The sequence below is a fragment of the Oreochromis niloticus genome, linkage group LG18, assembly GCF_001858045.2.
Source record: "Oreochromis niloticus isolate F11D_XX linkage group LG18, O_niloticus_UMD_NMBU, whole genome shotgun sequence".
Classification (NCBI taxonomy): domain Eukaryota; kingdom Metazoa; phylum Chordata; class Actinopteri; order Cichliformes; family Cichlidae; genus Oreochromis; species Oreochromis niloticus.
In genome coordinates, this window is record NC_031982.2 from 11719692 (window position 1) to 11731554 (window position 11863).

Below are 11863 nucleotides of genomic sequence, written 5' to 3' on the forward strand. Positions count from 1 at the left end.
TACTTAGTTTTAGTTTTTCCCCGAGAAATTTATATAAATATAATTTTTAATTAATGTAAGCATATGTTATTAACATCTCATGCCTTTTAACCTATAGACAGCCAAATACTGTCTGGTCATGGTAGGTTTAAAAATGTAGCAGTGAACCTTTATTGTGAAGACTTCCGGTCTGCTCTGTCTGTCTGAATGATTGATAGCTGTGGGGGCACTGACGCACCAGGGGCGTCTCCGGCTCAGGGGGAATGATTCACGGTGTGAAGTGGGCTCTGTGGTTACCTTTTAGGTTATAGTCGGCGGGCAGACTATTGCTGAATGCTTGCTACAATTTAACCAGAAGGATAACTGGATAATAGCTGGGAAAGCAGGGATAGGGCTATTCTCAGTGCGCATGGTCTTTAACATATCAGGCCTTATAGTTGTTAACCTCTCATGATGTTCCACTAAATAACCATCATATGAGTAACACAAACTGGGGCACTATTCCATCTCATTGCACTTTGTTTTATTGTAAAAACTGTTTGATTAAATCCTTGATTGAATATCATGGATGGGAAACACGCCTGATTACATTTCCCTCTACTCCTTAGTAGATTATCCTCAAGGCAGGCTTCTCCCGGGTCACCAGCTCTCTCTGGGAAAGCAGCTCCAGAAACCCATAGCAACGAGCTTCGGAGGTGAGCACACCTCTCTGCACAGGCTGGCAGGCAAACCTTTTGAACTTTTACCCTTAACAAATACTGCCACTATGAGTTCAGGCCAACTTTAAATGGTTCACTTCTTCCAAAGCCACACTGCGGTCCTCCTCACATTATCCTCCTCCTCATTCAAGCACTGCAGACAACACTCCTCATCTCCCAAGATTAACAGATAACATCAGCACTGTTATGCAAATGTGCCGATCTTTATTGCCAAACAGCTCAGCCGGGGCGGTGTTGTGCACGTCACGCCTCAGGCATTAAGGTGCATTATTCGGTCACATACAGGTAAAAGGTGTTTAAATGATTTTGTGTGTTCGAGCAGTACGGGGAGAGTTTGTGTACATTATGCAGCAGACAAATTACTATGATTTGCATGTGGCTGGGTGTGGGCTGTCCTTCACTGAAGTGTATGTGTGTATGTATAACACCAGTGTACTTGTGTTACTTGTGTTAATGCAATATTAATAATATCTCTTTTTGGAGCTGCACTGCAAAGACTTGATTCCCCCTTTTTACGAGTCCAAATATTTCCATTATGTAAATATTCAAAAGTTAAGCTTTAGGTGTCAGCTGTCAAACAAAGAAATGAATGTAAATCAGTGGGATTCTGGGTACGTGCAGGTGTGTTTTTCTGTGTATTTAATGTTTGCATATTCAGGAAGGTTTAATCCCATCTGCATTTAGTTGGTATGTTCTTGAGCTGGAAAGAAAGGACCGCCGTTAAAAGGTCAGACGTGAAATATATTAAAATGAGAGTCACCTGAGCCAGATCTGAGGCAATGTTTTGTGTGTGTGATCCAGACGTATTTGCATGTTTGTGTGCAAGTGCATGTGTGTTTTTCTGCAGACTGTCTGTGGGGGGGTGAAGGGAACTGAATGCCTTTTTTGTGTTGGCAAGGAAGTAAATTATCAGAACTCAGTGAAGCAAAATCTGTCGAGCTCAGTTCGACACTAATGAGGTGGGGGTTGTTATACAGTGTTTCCAACCATCTGTTGGACTGCACCGGACTGTTTTGGTCAGGTTAGAGAAGTCTGGCTGCACTCTTTGTGCTAAATCTCTAACAAGTTCCCCACTGAGTAATTAAGGCTCTGTGTGCAGTTATATTGACTAATAAATTGCTGTGAGCAGTTCAGTTCAGGGAGATTCCAGCTGCACATCTCAGCTCTGTTCTCTGGATTTGGCTCAGTGGACTTTGAACTAAAAGCTAAAAGCACTGGATGAGATCATATATGCAGTAGCCTCTTAGTTTAATGTTTCCAAGGTGATGTTAGTAACCTTTCCGATGTTTTCACTCTGCAAAAGACATGGGACCAAATTTAATGATGACCCCAGCAGTTCCCATTATTGTATTGTATGTTCTTTACCTTATAATATAAAGTGCTCTGAGGTGATGGTTGCTGATGGATTGAACTGTCATAGAACAAGAGGCAAGGTAGACCCTTGACAGGTCACCAGTTAACCTAACATGCTGGGAGGAAGCCAGAGTGCCCAGAGAGGACATACAACCTCCACAGCAAAAGGCCCCAGCTATCCTATAGTTTCAAACCCAGGACCTTGTCACTGTGGTGCAACAGTGCTAACCAGCACTCCACTGTGCCGCCCTGGGGATCACAGTAGTCATTAGGATTAATCCTCTAGACACCCTGGTTGTCAGCAGTTCATCTAATGCTCACTCAAAGTGGTGGACCAGAGGCAGACAAACCCTAGATTAGTGCTGCTTTTTTATCTATACAGTACTATACAGATTTTCTATATTCTTTGAAGAGAGCACGGGCAAAATGAAGTCCACAGAGAGAGTCTATCATTTATCCTTCTGAATAAAGGATTGTAGATGACCATGTGGTGTTTCTGAAAGTTACACGTTTCTTATTTTCCATTTTATCCAAAGCGTTTCTGTGTGTGCGTTTGTTTGTGTGCTTCCTTGGTGCTGCAAAGCTGTTTGAACACATATTGTTGTTCTCAAAGTAACCAGGAGAGGTCAGAAACTGAAGCAGAAAATCTGACAGGAAGGGGAAAGCTGGAAGTAAAAGGACACCTTGGGGAAATAAATGGCATTGCCTTCAGGAAATACTTTTTAACAATTGTTCCACCTCAACTGAAATGGAGTCTTTTTAACCCATGGAAGGAATACTACTAAATTTCATCACGAGTCCAGCCGTCTCCCTGTAACCGAATCACACACTGAATGTCCTAAAACTCTTTGTTATAGCCACAATACAAGAAGGCAGTTTATTTTAAATTTTATACACACTACATGATCAGTTTCTAGCTGTTGCATAAGAAGAACATGACATATATAGATATGCACATGTGTATTTGACTGGTTGTTAATTATGTTAGCAGGATGGAGAGCTGTATTAGGCATGGGTGCATGCAGTGTTTCTACTGAGTGATGATGTCATTTTGATCATTTCAAAGTAAGAGTTTTAAAACTAAACCACATCTCCTGTCATACATGTCAGAGCTACGTTACTGTGCAAGCAGCTCAAAAGTGGTTTGTTTAGAAACTTAGAAAGAACGCCGCTGCAAATACATTTCATTTGGAGGTTCATCTGATACTATTAGGTTCCACCCTTGTGAATTAACCCTGTGTATCTCTTTGCAAGCCCCTAACTGATTATTCGATTGATGTCTCTCCCACTAAATCTTTCTGCTATCGATTTTAGCACAGCAACAAGGACGGCCTTTGCACAGGAAAAGTTCATGTGTATGAGTTAGTAGCTGACATGGATTTGTGTGCATGTAGTTAAGTGCAGTTTGCAGATCTGTAAATGAATTAGTGTTTCTAAAAGCAGGGCAAAACGAAAGCTTTTATTTCATTTTAAAAAGAAATTCCACTTTCATTCTTTCTTCTTCTTTTTTTTAACGAGCGAGTGTGCACGTCCAGTTAGTTTGATCACAAACAGCAGTTTGATATTTCATTAAACAGTCTTTAATCATTATGGAAACAGAAAAATCAGTGAAATATCAATACTAGCTGTTATTTATAAAGTCTTTCAGAGCCACGTTTCAAAGGGCTTTACAGTATAACACGGACAGAAACAATATAAAACAAGTAGCCAAAGGAGCAGAAACATTATTAGTATGAAATAGATCTATTTTTACAGGTACTGTTGAACAGATTTGGCTGGTGTTTCATTGGACGGGGCCTAAAGGCAAAAAGGATTAGCGGGAGGACATTGGTGCACTTGCATTTCATAATCAGAACTTTATATGACACACATTCAGTCAGAGCTGTGAGCCTCATAAGCCTTTTAAAGGGATGGTGAGGTGAAACAGCAAAACCTCAAAGAAAATTTAGTGATGTTTATTCATTCTAAATGTAGCTTTTATAGACATTGAATTTAGGACAAAGTCAATTTGAAAAGAAAAAGATATAAATAGAAGCTAAAGCTCAATTTCAGAAGGAAATCTAAATTATATCTTTAAAAACAGGAGCTTTGGTTAACTGGTCGATAACTTTACCTGAGGGTCATCGGAGTGGTGGCACAAATGCCACCAAATATCCAGCATGAGTCAAAGCTGATTTAGAAAAAAATCAAGTTTACAGTTTCAAGAAACTTAGACCTTCTTTCCCGATCTTTTCATTTAAACTAATCCAGCATTTTACCTAATAATCATAGAAAGGATATGGTTCTTTTTTCTAAAGCTCTTGCAAGTGAGGTTGTGTCTAAATGATTTCCATGTCTATCCTAAACTCATTTAGTTTCTCTCTTATTTGATCAGGACATCTCCTGCGGAGATCTGCTTTCTGGAATTTGTAAAAGAAAAAAAAAACATTATAGAATTATAAAATGACATGATGAGCACGAGTCATGAAGAAATGCGGAGATATGGATCATTCTCTTCCTGCAGCGTCTGTCACTGAAAGCACTGTACATAACACACTCAGATAATACATTAATGTCTGTAAAGTGAAATGGAAACAGGGCTTCTGGTGTTTCTGCTCGTTCTCTCTGCTGTGCTGCATTTTGCCCTCATACAGTTTCTGTTCAGTGCTTTCATATTGTTATGCAATAAGGACTGAGAGCTTCCTTTTACACCAGGAACCGAGCTTTTCACTGGGCATGGGTCGAACATCATTAGAACCTCCAAAAGATATTTCTCTCATCCCTAGCTGCTTGGACTGTTACACAATGGCGTAATCAAACTGTGCTCTGTCGAGACCTTCCTTGTGGTCTGTCCACGATGACGATGGCATGCTGCTGTAAGGATCTAAAATGATGCGGACACAACGAACCACGAGGAAGAGCAGCAGCAGCACGAGGAGGCCAACAAAACACAGGGCTGATCCTTGTTCTGGGTGCCCCGGCACGGGCTGCAGCACGGTGGGGCCCCGGGGATACCCCGGCGGAGCTGGAGAGGAAACATCATAGTCCATGAGCCAGTAGTTTGTGTTGCTCATCTCGGAAGTGAGGGAATGTTTTTGGAGATTATAATCACTTAACTAAATGACTGTTTCTTTGCAGTCAGAAGCTCTGAGGAGTGGCACTGCTCCACATGGTCGTCTTTGTTAATGTTTGTAGTTTCTAAACATGGAGGGAGCTCATGTAGTGAAATCTGGCAGCTATCAGCTGGCTGAGCTCAAATGCAGCGTTTTCCACAAGCCACAGGGCAACAGAAATAACACAGCACAAATTAGCAGTGCAAATTAATCAGTCCTCTGGTAAATGGTGTGGCAAGCTGGGGCATGCTCAGCGTGGTCAAATTAGACTGAACTGGCTGGTGTTCGCATGATCTCTTTTCTCCTACACACACTCATTTGTTCTCAAGAGATCTAAACAATACAAAACTAGAGGTCCCTGATTTAATTTATTGTGTGTAATCCTCCATTTATTGGTCAATATTTTAACCGTCATCCAATAGCAGCTCTCTGGAGGCCTTTATTGTAATTACAAAGTGAGTATAAATCTCAGCTGAGTGACTGAAGATGTCCCATGGATCAATCAAAGTGCCTGCCGGCTGGAAATGATGTGTGTCGTGCTGCTTCACAGAATTTTTTTTCAAATTGTTTTGACTGTGTCGCCCTGGTTACTGAGCAAAGCTTGTATTTTTGTGTCTACATCTTCATCCCGAGTCACAAGGAGCTTTTTCGTTTGGGGTTTCAGTCATCAGGATACCTAAGAGGAAAAAAGAAGCAATAAAACCTCAGTAAATTTCCAGTATGCACTTCCTGGATGTAGAGAAAACCCATTGATTCAGGATTCAACCAGGTTTAAATTTCATTTGTTTGTTTCTGGGCACCAAGTGAATATTTTTGGGGTTTTCCTGGCAGCACAAAAAAAAGAGAAAAAAGTTCATGTCAGAAAAGCAATCTCTCCTGAATTCAGATATAGCTTAGTAGAAGATAAATAAATCAGGCACTGATGAGGGGAAAGAAAAAGAAATATGGAGAAAACCCTCAGGGAGCTGCTGCACTCTTGCATGGATACACCCTGCAGAGCTTTAATGGAGAGACATTTTCCTGCGATAGGTGAATTCCCCCGTCAGCAGATTCTATTCCAGGAGGTTTCCTCTTCCTCCTTAAGACCCTGCTGATTCTCACAAAGACACGCTGATAACACTCTTGCTCACCCAATGATGGGACTTAAGGGCATAGTGAAGGTTTAATAGGAGACCTTTGGACACAATGGAAGAAAGTTCCTGCCTCAGTATCAATTATCAAATGGCCTGTGGTTGGATCAGGTCTGGACAGCATGGATTAGCCGTGTGTAGAAGAAGAAGAAAGGAGGCTAAATAGGCAGGACGGGCTCGGCAGTCAATAGAACACACATAAAGTTTACACGGCAGGACAGAAATCACTTTGAAAAAAGGCTGATAATGAAAACAGGGATTGCAGTTTTTCACCTTTCCCATTTTTTTAAGGATTCGATTGATTTTTAGCAGCTGGCTATAAACACAAAAGAAGATTAACTGGATTTAAAAGTTAAAGATTTGCTTTCTCTTAAATCCTTTTGAGCAGTTGCCCTGACAAAATATACTTTAACCAGTAGTTATGCAACACAACCAAAGTTATGGCTGTCTGGAGCTCAGCTTTACCAGTTTCCTAAATGCTATACTGACTATTTGCACAGCAGAGGCAGAAAGATGCATGAAGTAGGAATCACCCTGCACTTTGCATCCTTTCCCCACCTTTATTTAAATCAAGTCGTGAGACAAAGCACTGATTATCATATATGTGGGTCTGTTGCAGGTCTGAGGTTTCAAAGGGGTGACCAGAGAAGTCATGTTTTATGTTTTTAGGTCATTCCACAGCTCTGCAGATTAGCCAAGGTCATAATGACAAACAAACAGCAACAGATCCAAGAGCAAAGGTGAAAATTCATTTTCACTGAGAATCAAAGAAAACACAAAAGCTTTAAAGAATATAAAAGAATAAGCCACATCAATTTCATGGCTCACTGATCTTCATTGCGAGATCTGCTTTGGTTCCTAAACAGCACATAAATCACACTTTATTGCCTGACCATCTGATTTACGCAAAACGGCGAAATGAAAGCCTGGCGTGGACAGTTCAGGGCTCCAGATTTGTAATAAAATCTGAAGATTTTTTTTTTAAAAAGCAATAAAGCAAAAAAAGAGATTGATGAAAGCACTAAGCAGCTGTGCCAGTGAAATCTGACGACACACTGAGTGACATATGGCATTCCTCGTGCCTTTAATACCTGTAATACCTCCAATTTAGGCCTCTGGATTATGACAGCAGCTTTGAAAATGTCAAGGACTTCTACAAATGAAACGGATATTGTCTGAAAACTGAAGTAAATCCTTAAAGTGGGACTGTCAGACTGTGAAAAAGGGAAACAATCTCCATCCAGCAATGAGCACATTGCTGCTAAATCTGTGTTTGGTGTCATTAAGATGATTAAAGCCCTAAAACATCTTCATATTCAGCCTCTTATGCAATTACTTTTTTTGTTCTCCATCAAAAGGTAACAATTTTTAATGGATATTAAAACACAAATTATTTAAATGAATTTAAAAATGTGCAATTTTCCCACTCTTTTATTATAAAACAGAGTGAAATTAGAAGTTTTTAACTGAATTTCAGTGAAGGATTTTTTGAATGTAACTTCTTTTAAAACTTCTTACTTCACCGTAACTTTTAAACACTTCACAGATTTTAAAAATCAAAGACATCAGATGAACATTGCAGTGGTTTAAAAAGCTCTAATTTTCCAGGATTGTTGAGAAGTGAAAGAATTAACTTCCTTCGTATATATATTTTTATATATGTTTTTGTAGAATATATCACAAGATGAAAATCGCCTGGAAAATCGCCGTATTGTTTGCATCTTTGTATGACGTGTGAGGGGTTAAGGTGACCCCCTCCCCCATTAATAGTTCCTTTAAAACATTATTGATATAAGTAGCACAGAGAGGATTGAACATGTTTTAAAGGGTGTCATAAAGTTACACAAGAACTCACAAATCACCCCTCCTACTGTTTCTGACAGCTCACAGACGTTGCAATTTAAAAAGTTAGGCATGCAGGGCCACAGTAACTCCTACAAATAAAAGTTTAACGAAGCAAGCACAGTCACCATTGTCATGAAACACAAACTGGAGGACGATCAGAAGAGATTAGAACTTACCTTGAGGTGAGAACTGTGTAATAATGATGATGATGATGATGATGCAGCAGTAGCCGTTCAGCACCTTGGACAGCTCTGTGCTCACTCACGCTGCACGCACAGATTCAAGACTGAACTCTGCTTTCTCTGAGGGCTTTAAGGTCTCTTCAGTTTCACGGATCCGCCCCACCTCCCTCCCTCTCGGCCCACCAATGACTGCCCTTGTGCCATACACACACACACACACACACACAGACACACACATACACACTGTTTTCGTTTGGATGAGTAAATCACAACATGTGGCTTTTGAATTATATAAGAGGAGTGCGTGACGTGGGGACAGTCAGGGAGCCTAATAGCCACACAGCCATTATGGAACAAATGTATTGTTCTGTTGTTGTTTTGCTCTACATTTAAATGATCAAATTACCTCAGTGCTCCATGCCATGCCATTAAAAGGAGCTGCACAGAGAAGACTTGTGTTAGACAGCTGAAAGCAAATATTTCACTTTCATAGATTTGCATGTCGTTTTTTCTTTTTCTTAACAACTAAAAATGCACCTGAGACAAGTGCATCTGGCTGAACCACCAACAAACACGATGACATTTTGTTGAACGTTATCCTCCGGGGAATAAGAGGAGTAAAGACAAACATAGATCCACCACTGACCACATACCATCTGTGGATTTTGTGGGAATTTTGGTGTTTTAGCAACCTCAGAGAAACTTTTAATTATGACTTTTAGTTTTCTTCCACTGGGATGTCAGGAGGCTCAACTCCTGTAAATCAGCAAAAAACATTCAGTCATTTTAAGTGCAACAGCTATTCCTTGGGGTATATCTTCCATTTAAATGCTATTATCCCCTCATTGTGTGAGTGTGCGTGTCTCCCCGTTTCTGTTTTAATGTTGTTCACTGTACAGAACAGTTGACCAAATCTAATGATATATTTCTTATATTTCTCAACATCACAATAAATGCTTCATATTCCTGTCTGTTCTTTTCTATTCTATTCTTTATGTCTAATATTCTGATTAAAGCTCTTATGAAACAAAACATGGGTTATGAAGCTAGATTAGATTTCTTTTAGGTGATGTTAAGAGATCTGGGCAAATGTACAAAAACTGCAGATGAACACTTTTGTCTGTTTTGGACAATAAGACTATAAGTAGGGTTTGCCTCATGGATGACTGGTATTCCTTCTTTAAAAAATATGTTTCCTGTATTAAAATATTAGCGTTGACAGAGTTTTGTTTTTTTTAAATTCAGGGTGTATTCATTAATACCCATTCCTTTGTTATATTGTATAAGACGACATTTAAATTTGATGTCAGGTTGCGCTCCAGGTTTTGCTGACCTGCAAAAAATTACATGATCAAGAAGTGGAGCAAAACAAGCGGAGCTACCTGATTGTGCCTGTGGCTATAAGCTCCGAACTCACTGTGAGAAGTAATTAATTGACACAATTAAAACTCTACAAACACTGCTGCAGACTGTAGTCCATACACAGCCACATCTCCCCTGCCTGAGGCTGCATGGGATCTCCCAGTAGGTTTAATTAATAGTCGGTGGATTGTAACACTGCCCTGAAGGGGATCATAATCTCATAACAATGAGCAGTGCTCCAGCAGTGCACCCACTGTGGTCATAAATGGTAAGAGTCTCCAACCCACAAGATGATGAAATTCAGTGTTCATACTTTGCTACCCTTTCTTTCTATACAACTCAAAATCTATGCACCAGAATGCAAATCTCACAAACACGTATTTTGTAAAACACAGAAAACTTATCAAATGTTCAAACAGAGTCATTTTTTTTTACATTACCGTATATATATATATTTACATAAGATATTTTTTATTGCAATTTTCTATTACAAATATTAGCTCATTTGAAATTTGATGTCAGTATCTTTTTTTCTTTTTTTTTAGTTGGAAGGGGGCAACGAGATCTTTTGGCCCTCAGGCGGCACCGCATTAAAAACAGACATGACTCTGATATGAAAATCGCAGCATGGGCTCAGGAACATGTCCAGAAATCACTCTCTGTAAACACACTTCACCGTGCCATCCTCGAATCCAGGTTAAAGCTCTATCATGCAAAGAAGAAGCTATATGCTAACACTAAAAAAAACTGCCTTTGTCTCTGTGCTGGCGCTCATTTAAAATGGACTGGCAAACCAAAATGTGTAATTCCTGAGAAAGTTGAGTTTGTTTATCTGAAAAGAGTGTTTTCAGAAATGTTACACATTTCTGGGCTTTTCTTACATAAACATGACTCAATCTGGATTCTGATTTTATTTACGTTTTACACAGCATCCAAAGTTTCTTGGAATCTGGGCTGTACATGAAACACTGGGTCAATCAGTGTCTTAAGAAGAAAACACAGGCCACTGGTGCAGTATACCTTTAGCAGTTAGTCTGGGAATGGGTGGGACCCATCTCAATTTGAGGTCAAACCATATAAACGCCCTCAATAACGTAGCTTGAAGGGACTTTTCCCAGTAAGATACTCTCAGTATAGTCAGGGCTTTACTCTTCACTCATGCTCCACATTGAAAGAAAGTGCATGTCATACAGTTAATTCCAAGTATTTGGAGAATGACAGTTTTTCCAATTTTGCCTCTGTAGACCAACACCGTGGATTTTAAGTTAAACAATCGAGCTGTGACTGATGTGTAGACTTTCAGCTTTAACTCATGGGGCTCAACAAAAGTACTTCACACAGTCTATTTTCAGAGGCTCAAACGTATGAGGACAATAAGGACGAGCAGTTTCATGACCAGGTGTGGCCTTTCCCCTTCTTACTGATAAATCTGGCAGGTGAAAGATCTGGGTCGTTTTCCAAGAGTTCAACTTAGAAAATGACCCAGATCTGTCAATATGAGGCCCAAAGGTGATGCAAGGAAGCCAAAATAAACCTCAGAGAGAGCAAAGAGTGGCCAAATCTACAATCTGGTTCATTCTTAAAAAGATGGAATAAACTGCAACACAAACAGGCCTGAAAGATGACAGGAGACGACTAAAGTGTGTGATAATGTAATTTCCATGGGTAAGAAAAACAACTTCACATCATCTAGCCAAGTCAAGAACTCTCTCAAGAAGGTATGCATAGCATCGTTAAACGACGCCTCCATGAATGAAGGAATGTTGGCATGTATGGCTGCCAGAGTCACATAAACACTTTATGTGACTGCTGATAGAAGCAGCAGGATGAACTGCAACGTGTGCAAGGCTATACTCACTTCTCAGATCCAGGCAGACTTCAGTTAATCATGGATGAAAATCAAAGTCAAAGTTAAATACTTTCCAGTATTAGAAACAGTCCATATATTTAAGATAGTTTGTCCAGTTAATTTTGAGCCTCTGAAAATTTGGGTCTGTGTATGAAAGTGGCTTCAGATCCTAAACAGTTCATGAAAGATGTTTGTTTTTATTTTGCACTTCAGTCACACGTAGGTTTAAAAGAGTGACAAAAAAACTTACAAACCTATCTGTAGGAACATAATAAACCTGATAATGGCACCATAATAATTCTGACGTTTCGTGTATGGTTATTGGAGCTTGCGGAGTTCTCTCATAGGCTTC